This window comes from Stegastes partitus, unplaced genomic scaffold (genome assembly GCF_000690725.1).
Source record: "Stegastes partitus isolate 25-593 unplaced genomic scaffold, Stegastes_partitus-1.0.2 Scaffold1148, whole genome shotgun sequence".
Lineage (NCBI taxonomy): Eukaryota > Metazoa > Chordata > Actinopteri > Pomacentridae > Stegastes > Stegastes partitus.
The window spans coordinates 200,181-211,842 of record NW_007578879.1 but is presented as its reverse complement, the minus strand read 5'-3'; positions in this window follow the sequence as shown (position 1 = coordinate 211,842).

Genomic DNA, 11,662 nt, shown 5'->3' with positions numbered 1-11,662 from the left:
CAAAATATATAAAAGAAAAATGGGAATCAGAATGTAACATAAAATAAATTGATAAAGACAAACAACAAGCACGGTTAGTAAGCGTCTGTATGATTGACTAGAAGTTTCTGCGACCCTGTGGCCTTTCTCAGACAAGATGAAGCGCTCTATTGCTGAGTGTTTTTCGAAGGCTTCTCAGCTTTCTGTTTCAAGAGAGCGAGAGCGCCTTGAGCCACCGAACAGCCAAGAAACCCTGATTAACTGGAGCCCACGCCTGATACGGATGTGGTGCACAAGAGCAATGTGGAACCCGAAAACGATGTCGAAGGCTCGGACACGAATGATGAGCCCCCAGCCAAACCTTTTCTTTTAAAGTTCAGTTAAGTTTCTTATCCACTTCCCAATTGCAAGTGTCATCCAGAGGAGGACCATCTGCAGAGATGCAGATGCGTCATGTGTCATGATGGCTGTCAAGAAGTCTGTAGACTAATGCAGTTGGCTGTAACCAGTGTTGTGCAGCTCTGCCTCACCTGACATCACAGAAAGAAAAAATTTATAATGACAAAATAATGTAAATGATTATATATCCAGTGATTTGTACTATAATGTATTTATTTTTTCATTTAGCCTCGTCAGTTTTGATGATTTTTAAATTCAAAATCGCTGAATTTTCGCAATTTCCCATTCAAATGCTTGGAAGAGAAGCTGGTGAGACAGCAGCGAACTGTGCCTCACCTTGGATTGCACAATCCCTCGCTACCGACGCTGGATGCCATGCAGTGACAGCGTGCTGCTGTCTGTACGTCGCCAATAACATGGTTGAAACACGTTTAATATGTGAACTGATTTTCCATAGTTCAGCTGATGTATATAATAATGTACAGTGTTTTTTGTTACCAACTGTATGTGTGTAACGTGTTTCGTGTGTTGAGCGATCATAAATGACTGAGAGGAGGTTCTCGGTGAGGCAGGCAGTTCTCTTGCCTCATGGCAGGCGGCGCTCGTGATCCCAGACATGCTTCCTGTGACTCCGTGGCTACAGAGTAGTGACAGCAAGCTAGACTAGGTATGATATACAGTTCGCAAGTCAAGTGCAGCGAAGGACGATAACGAGACTTTTACAAAAAAGTAACATTTTTGTCCAGAAGAAGCAGAGCATGGACTTTATTTAAAGCTAAAGGTAAGACCGCAATAACGCACAAAAACATGCATTTTGTGGGCTACAGCTTGTACGTGCAAAGAATGCAGATATGAAACATAACTGGTAAACTGCTGCCAATCAAATGGCAAATATGCTACTGTGTAGAGTGCATGTATTTGTAAGTCAGATTCTGATGAAGTCAGCACCTCACCAGCCATGAACCTCACCGCACATCTCTGGTTGCACCAAATGGTATGATTCGTCTTTCTTCTCCAAGAACCAACTAAAACTAGATACCACACATTGCCAATTGTTTTGCACCTATCAATGTAGGCTTTTTCTTTTAAAATCTATTGAAATACTTTATTCCAGGTTGTGGGCTGCAAGGTGGCGCAGTTGGTAGCACTGTTGCCTCGCAGCAAGAAGGTTGCGGGTTTGCAGCCCGGTGGGGGCACCGGAATCTTTCTGCGTGGAGTTTACATGTTCTCCCCGTGCAGTGTGGGTTCTCTCCGGGTTCTCCGGCTTCCTCCCACACAGTCCAAAAACATGCTGAGGTTAATTGGTGATTCTAAATTGTCCGTAGGTGTGAATGTGAGTGTGCTTGGTTGTCTGTCTCTCAGTGTGGCCCTGCGATGGACTGACGACCTGTTCAGGGTGTCCCCTGCCTTCACCCTAAGTCGGCTGGGATGGGCTCCAGCCCCCCCGCGACCCTAATGAGGATTAAGCGGTGTATAGGTAATGGATGGATGGATTCCAGGTTGTTAACATTGATTAATAGGAGCAGTACTTGGAAGGGCCAAGAGTTTTGCTTGTGCTCCCAACTTAGTGTGCACCTAGATTTTTGGGTAACTTTTTTGGGTAAGGAGCACAGTGCTCCTAGGTCAAAAAGTTAGTCTGGAGGCCTGCATCACAAGAAAATGGAGAAAACCGAGCTTCCGAACAGGGAACAATGGACAGAGATCATGGAGGAAATTTATATAATGGAAAAAATAACACATCGCTTGAGATTGCAAGAAGCATGACATGAAGAACAATGGTTGAAATTGACAATATACAAGACCCAAAGCAGAGAGAATTGAAGGACTCATGAATACTGCGCTCCCACATTTTGTTTTGTTTCATTTTGTTTTGTTTTATTTTTTCCCTGCATTATTCAGGTTTGACCATTTGCTCTGGTCATGTAATGTGGATAAACCAAAAAGAACACAGTTGTAATTGTGACCTGTATGGATTAATCACTATGTACTGGTATTTGGAACAACAATAAAAACTAAGTTGTAAAAAAAATATATTACTCCTTGTTCAATCACAGCAAGGACACAGGTTCGTAACACACTGGATGAGATGTGGTTCCACAATACAAAAATAGATTTTATTCTTTTATTACAATAATGTCAAAATACATTAACAAAATTTAAAATATACCCACAACAATCCCACATCCCACAAGGCAGATTCAAAAGCAAGCAAAGCCAATGAAAATCAAGGAAATCATGCAAAACAAAAGACATAAACAGCTCAAGAAGCAAATATAAACCTTTGCAAACACATGCAAAATAAAGAAAACAAACTCAAAATACAAAGCATAGCATGGCAAAACAAAATCACACAAACAAACTGAACAAGGCAACACTAAGCCCAACACAGGTAACAGAAGTAAAAACAGCAAACAAAATGAAGCGAAGCCGAGCAAAGGAGAGCCGAGCTGATCTAAGCAAACTTAAACAAAATATAGCACATCAAAACCAAAATAACAAAAAATATCACAAATGCATGACAAAGAATGCTGCCAAGCAAGGTGAGGCAAAGCGGGGCAAAGTGAAATGATGTAGAGCAGAGCAAAGCAGCGGAGAGCGACGCCAACCAAGGCAATACAGAACAACAGCTAGATAAAACTAATTTGCAGACTGCTTGCCTACCATTCAGCTGCCTTCAGTTGTTACCTGCGGGAGAGCTGAGGGACACACACTCATGTAGCAGCAGCAGCACAGAACACCAAATTACACCAGCCGAACGGGCACGGGGTCCGCGACACATGCGGCTACGATAAAAGAAACTGATTACTAACGAAGCGAGGCACTAAGGTAAAACGCTGGCGAAGCAGCCACTACTACACTACCTGCGTGGAGCAGCGCTAGGACACGAAAAGCAAAAGCAAGGCGACCTGAAATTGGGCAGCCAAAGAGCAAGAGGGGCCAAGATGGACACTGCACCCTTATAAGAGTGCCTTCAAGCGGTGATAGGCTGAATAGCACACTCACATTAGGTGCAGAAATAAGACCTCATCCTGCCACACAAACATCCCCCTGGAAAGGTATTACAAGGCATTTTTTTCCCCCTTTTTTTTCATTGTTGACTTTTTTTTCTTTTTTTAACTTGTTGTATATACGATGGAAACTGTAGGCTACTTCCCCCTTATTTCATTGCTTTGTAAATTAAAATTGCTACCATCTCTATTATCAGAATTAATAGACAAAAAGATTCTGGTTTTTAAAATCACACATTACTGCAACAGAGATATTATGAAGTTTAGATGAACATGTCAGCTCACATTTGGCTTATGTCACTAGAATTAGCACTTCAATTATTTATTGTATGGCATGCCTTCTTCAGATGATACAATAGCTAACTATTTTAATGTTAGCTGATAGCTGATGATATACAGTGCAGACCAAAAGTTTGGACACACCTTCTCATTCAATGAGTTTCCTTTCTTTTCATGACTATTGACATTGCAGATTCACACTGAAGGCATCAAAACTATGAATTAACGCATGTGGAAATATGTAATTAACAAAAAAGTGTAAAACAACTGAAAATACGCCTTATATTCTAGTTTCTTCAAAGTAACCACCTTTTGCTGTGATTACTGCTTTGCACACACTCTGCATTCTCTTGATGAGCTTCAAGGGGTAGTCACCTGAAATGGTTTTCACTTCACAGGTGTGCCCTGTCAGGTTTAATAAGTGGGATTTCTTGCCTTATAAATGGTGTTGGGACCATCAGTTGTGTTGTGCAGAAGTCAGGTGGATACACAGCTGATAGTCCTACTGAATAGACTGTTAGAATTTGTATTATGGCAAGAAAAAAGCAGCTAAGTAAAGAAAAACGAGTGGCCATCACTACTTTAAGAAATGAAGGTCAGTCAGTCCGAAAAATTGGGAAAACTTTGAAAGTGTCCCCAAGTGCAGTCGCAAAAGCCATCAAGCGCTACAAAGAAACTGGCTCACATGAGGACCGCCCCAGGAAAGGAAGACCAAGAGTCACCTCTGCTGCGGAGGATAAGTTCATCCGAGCCACCAGCCTCAGAAATTGCAGGTTAACAGCAGCTCAGATTAGAGACCATGTCAATGCCACACAGAGTTCTAGCAGCAGACACATCTCTGGAACAACTGTTAAGAGGAGACTGTGTGAATCAGGCCTTCATGGTAGAATAGCTGCTAGGAAACCACTGCTAAGGACAGGCAACAAGCAGAAAAGGGCAATGACCCCAAACACACCTCCAGGCTGTGTAAGGGCTATTTGACCAAGAAGGAGAGTGATGGGGTGCTGCGCCAGATGACCTGGCCTCCACAGTCACCGGACCTGAACCCAATCGAGATGGTTTGGGGTGAGCTGGACCGCAGAGTGAAGGCAAAAGGGCCAACAAGTGCTAAGCATCGCTGGGAACTCCTTCAAGACTGTTGGAAGACCATTTCAGGTGACTACCTCTTGAAGCTCATCAAGAGAATGCCAAGAGTGTGCGAAGCAGTAATCAAAGCAAAAGGTGGCTACTTTGAAGAACCTAGAATATAAGACATATTTTGAATTGTTTCACACTTTTTTGTTAAGTGTATAATTCCACATGTGTTAATTCCTCGTTTTGATGCCTTCAGTGTGAATCTACAATTTTCATAGTCATGAAAATAAAGAAAACTCTTTGAATGAGAAGGTCTGTCCAAACTTTTGGTCTGTACTGTAGATGGAGAGGAAAAAAGCTGGTTGTACTTGCATGTTGTTGCGTTGTGTGCTTTTCTATGTCAGTCAAAGTTCTGTTGATTTTCCTGATGAAACAATGGAAAGTACCGCGCTACTTTGGTACTGTAACGTAAGCGTTAAAGAGGAGACATATGGCGCATACCTGTTTTCCATCTTGTTAAAGTACTGAGGAACGCTTCTTCTCAACCAATCTCTCTGTTGTGTCAGGTGTACGGAGTTTCCTTTTCGGCATAGCTGTCAGTCAACTGGAGGTTGAAAACACTTCTCTACAAACATTTGACAGAGCTCTGGAAATTCGATAAAGTTGTTTTTGGCCATGAGAACAATGATTGGTTAAGATTAAGGTAAAGTATCAGCATAAGCCAATCAGAGGTAAAGTAGGGTGGGCCTTTGCTCAGTCCTCCTGGTAACAAATTATCAATGCAAGATCTTGCAGACTAACGCAGTGGTAACGTACGGCATCATTTTGAAAGAAGAAACACACCAAGTCTGACTCAAATACTGCCTTCATCTCATTGACTTGGACCTAAGGTTAGAGTTAAGTACATTTACATACCTGTGTGTATATTTAGACAGCTAAAATTTGGCATCCATTAGATTTTCTGTTAAGGTAGCATTAGCTAAAATGATTAGCGGGTAGCTACATGTTCAAAGGTACACATCAAAATTAAAAAGAAATATAGATATCAGTCTAGGTGACAGAATTGTGGCGTTAAAGAAAATGTTACATTTGAATTGCCTAAACCTACAGTACAGTAGCATTTTTTGGGAATTCTGGGAAACTCAGTGAAGTAAAAATGTTTACCATAAGGGGGTATGATGATTCCAAGATGGACTGGCATGGGAATCCCATTTCCACCTTAGCTGTTACCGAATGGCACTATAGGATGAAACTGCGAGGAGAATGGCCTCACTACAGAGGCACTGTTGTTTTTGTTAGTGGTAAGTTAGTGTTGCTATGATTTTAAGTGAAGATTGTCCTCTTTATAGTACAGTACTTGTGCAATATCTATAATGATTTTGCAATGTAATGGATGGAAAGCGGTCATGGGAATAAAATTGCTTTTTTTGTGTTATATATATTGCACAACAAAATGCTAGAAAGTCATTAGCTGGCAGTTAAAGTGTTACCCAGAGTCACCCAGCTACCCAAGTTAACTTGGCTCTAAACCCATGACCAAAATATGAATGTATTCTATCAAGTACTATTACTACTGTGCAGCTGCACTACCCCTAGTCACTGCAATTTTCTGAAATTGTAACATAGCTTAGTGTTATGAAAAAGTGATAGATTAATCAGATGATTGAGTATCTGTCTTTCTTCTTCCTTTGTTCTTTAGGTGCTCATTTTGAGGCAACCCATAAACTTAACTCATTACTGAAGGATGATGAACCTGCACTGCTGACCAAGAGGGTATCAGTCCCCCCCAAAAAATGTCAAGGTGAATTGGATGACTCAATTGACACTGAGACTCAGATTCTGACTTAGTCATTGCAAGTCAAGGTGACATCAACTTACCTTTAGCTATTTTGTGGTCACCATATTTTTCCATGGTATCGTGTACCAAGTGGTGAACACTACTATATAATAGCCATTACTAACTAGCTATTGAAAAGAAATGATTCTTGACACTGAATCTGTACACAACAAATTGAAAAGAGTTATAACAAGAGTGTTGGTGAAATTTGAGCCAGAGTAGAGTTAATTTTACTCTAGATAGAGTCAAATCCCTTATATTTAACTCTGAGTTGACAAGTAGTTGGTGTCAAAACAGAGTGTCAAAGCCGAATGTCTTTAGATCAAATCGGCAAGTGTCAATGTTGTAACAATAACTCTGAACGTTTCACTCTGAACTCTAAACCTGGCCAAGACTCCCCCAGTGTAACTCAACTCCGCCCCTTGGTCTCACAAACTGAACGTCTCAACTGAAGCTGAACCGAAAGAGTCTGAAAACTGCGTTTGAGCTTGTTAAAGCTTGCTTCTTCTTTGCATTTTTCGGTAAGTGAATTAAGCTATGTTAACATTATGTTTTGATATAAATATATCTCCTCCGGCACCTGGTGTTTTTGGTATGATAAGTCACATTCACACTGCTTACTGCCACACTGTCACATGGCCACCGATAGAACTCCACATTTGATAGCAAACACCGAATATAATAAAGTTTTAAAAGACTGTTTTCCTACTGAGCTGTTCAAAAGCCAAAGTAGCACTAACTTAAGTAGTGTTTTGGTTGTGGGTTGTGGGCTGTTAGCAATAAGCTAGTATTAGCACTAGCTAACATTGAACAGTAATGCTAACCGCGTCCATACAGTAGAATATTATTTGGTGAGTCACACTACAATATCAACATTATTTTGTACAAGTAGCTGCATGAGGAACGTAACGTGGGCCTCTGGGAATGTTTACTCCAAGCATAATTACAAAAGCTTCATTTCTTTCTCGCTCCCTCAGATTCTCCTTCTCTCTCCATTTGTCTGTCCCCTCCGCTCCGCTCACTACCACTGGAACCCAGGAACATTAATTAATTCATCCTGTTTAAAGCCAAATTCGAAACTCACCTGTGTAGGACTGCTCATCCCACCTTAATGCGGCTGCTTTGTCTGTTTTTACCCTAATTTATTATCTTGGTATTTTATTGTGTTATCTTTTGTGTCTGTAATTTCATACTTGTATTTGTTTTGTAAAATGTGCTTGGGTGTCATGTAAAGCGCTTGTACTCAAATAAAATGTATTATATTATTATTATTGTTTTTGCCATTTTTTCTCAGTAATTTTTAGTCATTCAGAAGAGCTGTTACACCTTTCAATGTCATTGTTAGCTTAACACTGATTTAAAGTTCACTAAAAGTGCCCTGAGAGAGTTGATGCTTAACACTTGTTTAGTACACTTAATTAGTGTTAAGATATTAACCCCCCAAAAAGGGTTAAATTAACACTTTGTGGTGTGGACCCATATAAACACTTCAAAAGTGTTAATTTAACTCTTTTGGGTTGTTGGTATCTTAACACTAACTGAGTGTATTCTTAACACTAACTGAGTGTAAAGATACCAACCCCTCAAAAAGAGTTAAATTAGCACTTTGTGGTGTGGATCCATATAGACACTTCAAAAGTGTTGAAATCAATTCTGCCAGATTTAATTTGGGTATGCTGATTTTGCTGTGATACATTTAAGTTGCCAAACTTCACCATCAATTCTGTCTTTTCATTTTCTGTCAGTTATTCTGTTTCATGCACAGAAGCCCTCACAACGGAAGACCCTGCAAAAGATTTCCTCGAGATGTATGGTCGTTCACAGCCTTCTTCAGATGATACAAATCCAAGATTAAAGCAGAAGATCACAGACGTGAAAGAAGAGAATGCTAAACTGAAGGAGCTATTTGTTCAAGATATTCCTTCATTTCTCTCATTAAACCATCAGACCACATTTTTTTTGTAAATCACTTTACACTGTAATTACTGTATTGTAGGGTACTTTGTTTTCAAAAAGAATAATCATTGTTCTGGATGTACTGTATATAGATGTACCAGAACTCCAACAGACCATGAAGGATAGAATTGATTCGGCTGCACCTCCTAAGAGATCCAGGTTCAAGCCTATTACACCACCGCTGCCCCCCCCAAAGTTCTCCACAGTCCAGGCACAGTTCTTCATCTGCCAGTTCACTGCAGTCCCTACCCAGATCTATGCCGTCCAGTTTCACATCTGAGTCTGCCATTCCATCACTGATGGCCTCCCAGTAGGTAATTGTTTTTTAAAGAATAAATAAAAAAATAAAACAGGCCATAAATTACATCTGAATAACTTTTAACGTGTATGGCTGGTCTAATCTGCTTTTATGTCTCAAGTTTCTTGGGTGCATATTTGACCACTATGTCTCCTTAAACAGGTGGAGATCCATCCTGGAACTGAATGGCTGAGAAACTGCCATGGGTCTACGCCCTGAATGCAAATTTTGCTACACTATTTGTGAGGCATCTGCTGACGGCAGTCTTCCCAGTGGAGATACTGTTGGTCAGCAATCTTTGAGGGGGCAAACGAGGTGGAGGAGACGCTCGTCTACCACTGGACAAAAACTAATTGGATGCCATTTACAGTAAATTTTCAGCTTTTCATGTTAAATGTTTTGACAGTAGGTCAATGCTTTTATTGTATTTCCTGACTTCACACAAGGAACTTAAAGTAACGTCCTTTCAGCACCTTAAAGGAGTCATTACGTCAAAACAACATTCTGCATTGCTAGATTTTAGTGTGTTCCACTTATGTTGAATTCTATGGGAGATACATGGAGAACATATCAGCCCAACATATCTACATTGCATATTTGTTATTGAAGAAATGATTAATACCATTAACACCAAATGGAAGAACACAATTCACAGAAGACTGTCTTCCTTTTATTGAATATTATATACAGGGGTAATATTGGTTTTCTCATGGCATGCCATTCTAGGCTGTCATCTGCTGTTTTAAGTACCTCTAGAGCAGGACTGGATCTGGACCGAGTGATGGTTCTGTCCGGACCCGTGACCAATCTCTGATAAATTCACCAGAATAGATTTTGTGGAGCATTTTTTTCCGACGGTTGCAGCTGTAGACAAGGGGTGCTGCTACTCCAGTTAATATGGCAATAGCTCAGCCAATCAAATCGTTTGGTTACCCTGCACGGCCAGCACACCGCCACAACTCGCTGCCACTGCCACTTAGCGCTTGCCTATACAGCAGAGCAGAGAGACAGTGATGACAGCATGGCTTGCTCCAGAAGAAGGAAGGTTGATGAGGAAAACCGCTGCTTTGAAGATGAGTGGACGGAGAAATGTATGTTCATTCTTCCGTCAGGCAGTTGACGAGTGTGCCTTATATGCTTTGAAAACGTGGCATTAATTAAAAGTGGCAACGTGAAGCGCCACTACAAAGCACAGATCTTTAGAGCAAAGTTATCCCCTGAATTCCGAGCTGAGGGCACACAAAATAACCGAGCTGCAAGCCCTGTATGACAGATCTATCCTACTCATCACGCATACATTTACGGCCCATCAAAGTAAAAACAAAACGTTTTATTTATTGTTTTCTGAGGATGTTGACTTCTACTTGAAGTGGAGGCCTTTAGTTCTTTAGGCTGGGACTTCTTTAATTTAAGAGATAAAAGAGTTATTCAGCTCTGTGTACACATTTTATTCTGAGGTTTTTGTTTTCTGTAATCTGAAATAAAGGCCTTGTTTTTTTTTTTTTTGCCTGGGACTACATATATATATATATGGTCAAAGAGCTAACTGTGCACTCAGTTAAACATGTCCTGCACTGAAAACTGACATGAAGTATTGTTGAAACCATGAAAATGTGGCCACAGGGGAAGGTGATAAGACACAAACTGGACTTCGGTTTGGACCTTTTACTTGGAGGAAATTTTAATAACTGGACCTCAGTGACTTTTAATTGAATACTCCTGCTCTAGAGTGTCTTTGCGGTCCAACATCAAATAAACCAATTAACACATTTAGAAAAATCAGTAAGCATTTTCTAGTCTGAAGTATATTATTTTATTTGATAGAGGCATTTCCTCATTAGAATTCATACAACATGATATTTTTCATTTTAGTCAATGTCTCCATGCATATCCCATAAGCTGCATTGGATGATATAGATAGATGATAAATATGATTATGTAATGATTTTTCCTTCTCTTTTGATTTCTTTGAGACTACTAAGTGTACTAAGTTCTGTTTTTTTCTTTTTTTTAATGTTTGTGTTTATACAGGGAGTGCAGAATTATTAGGCAAATGAGTATTTTGACCACATCATGCTCTTTAAGCATGTTGTCTTACTCCAAGCTGTATAGGTTCGAAAGCCTACTCCCAATTACGCATATCAGGTGATGTGCATCTCTGTAATGAGAAGGGGTGTGGTCTAATGACATCAACACCCTATATCAGGTGTGCATAATTATTAGGCAACTTCCTTTCCTTTGGCAAAATGGGTCAGAAGAGGGACTTGACAGACTCCGAAAAGTCAAAAATAGTGAGATATCTTGCAGAGGGATGCAGCACTCTTAAAATTGCCAAGCTTCTGAAGCATGATCATTGAACAATCAAGCGTTTCATTCAAAATAGTCAACAGGGTTGCAAGAAGCGTGTGGAAAAACCAAGGCGCAAAATAACTGCCCATGAACTGAGAAAAGTCAAGCATGCAGCTGCCAAGATGCCACTTGCCACCAGTTTTGCCATATTTCAGAGCTGCAACATAATTGGAGTGCCAAAAAGCACAAGGTGTGCAATACTCAGAGACATGGCCAAGGTAAGAAAGGCTGAAAAACGACCACCACTGAACAAGACACACAAGCTGAAACGTCTAGACTGGGCCAAGAAATATCTCAAGACTGATTTTTCTAAGGTTTTATGGACTGATGAAATGAGAGTGAGTCTTGATGGGCCAGATGGATGGGCCCGTGGCTGGATCGGTAAAGGGCAGAGAGTTCCAGTCCGACTCAGAAGCCAGCAAGGTGGAGGTGGGGTACTGGTATGGGCTGGTATCATCAAAGATGAGCTTGTGGGGCCTTTTC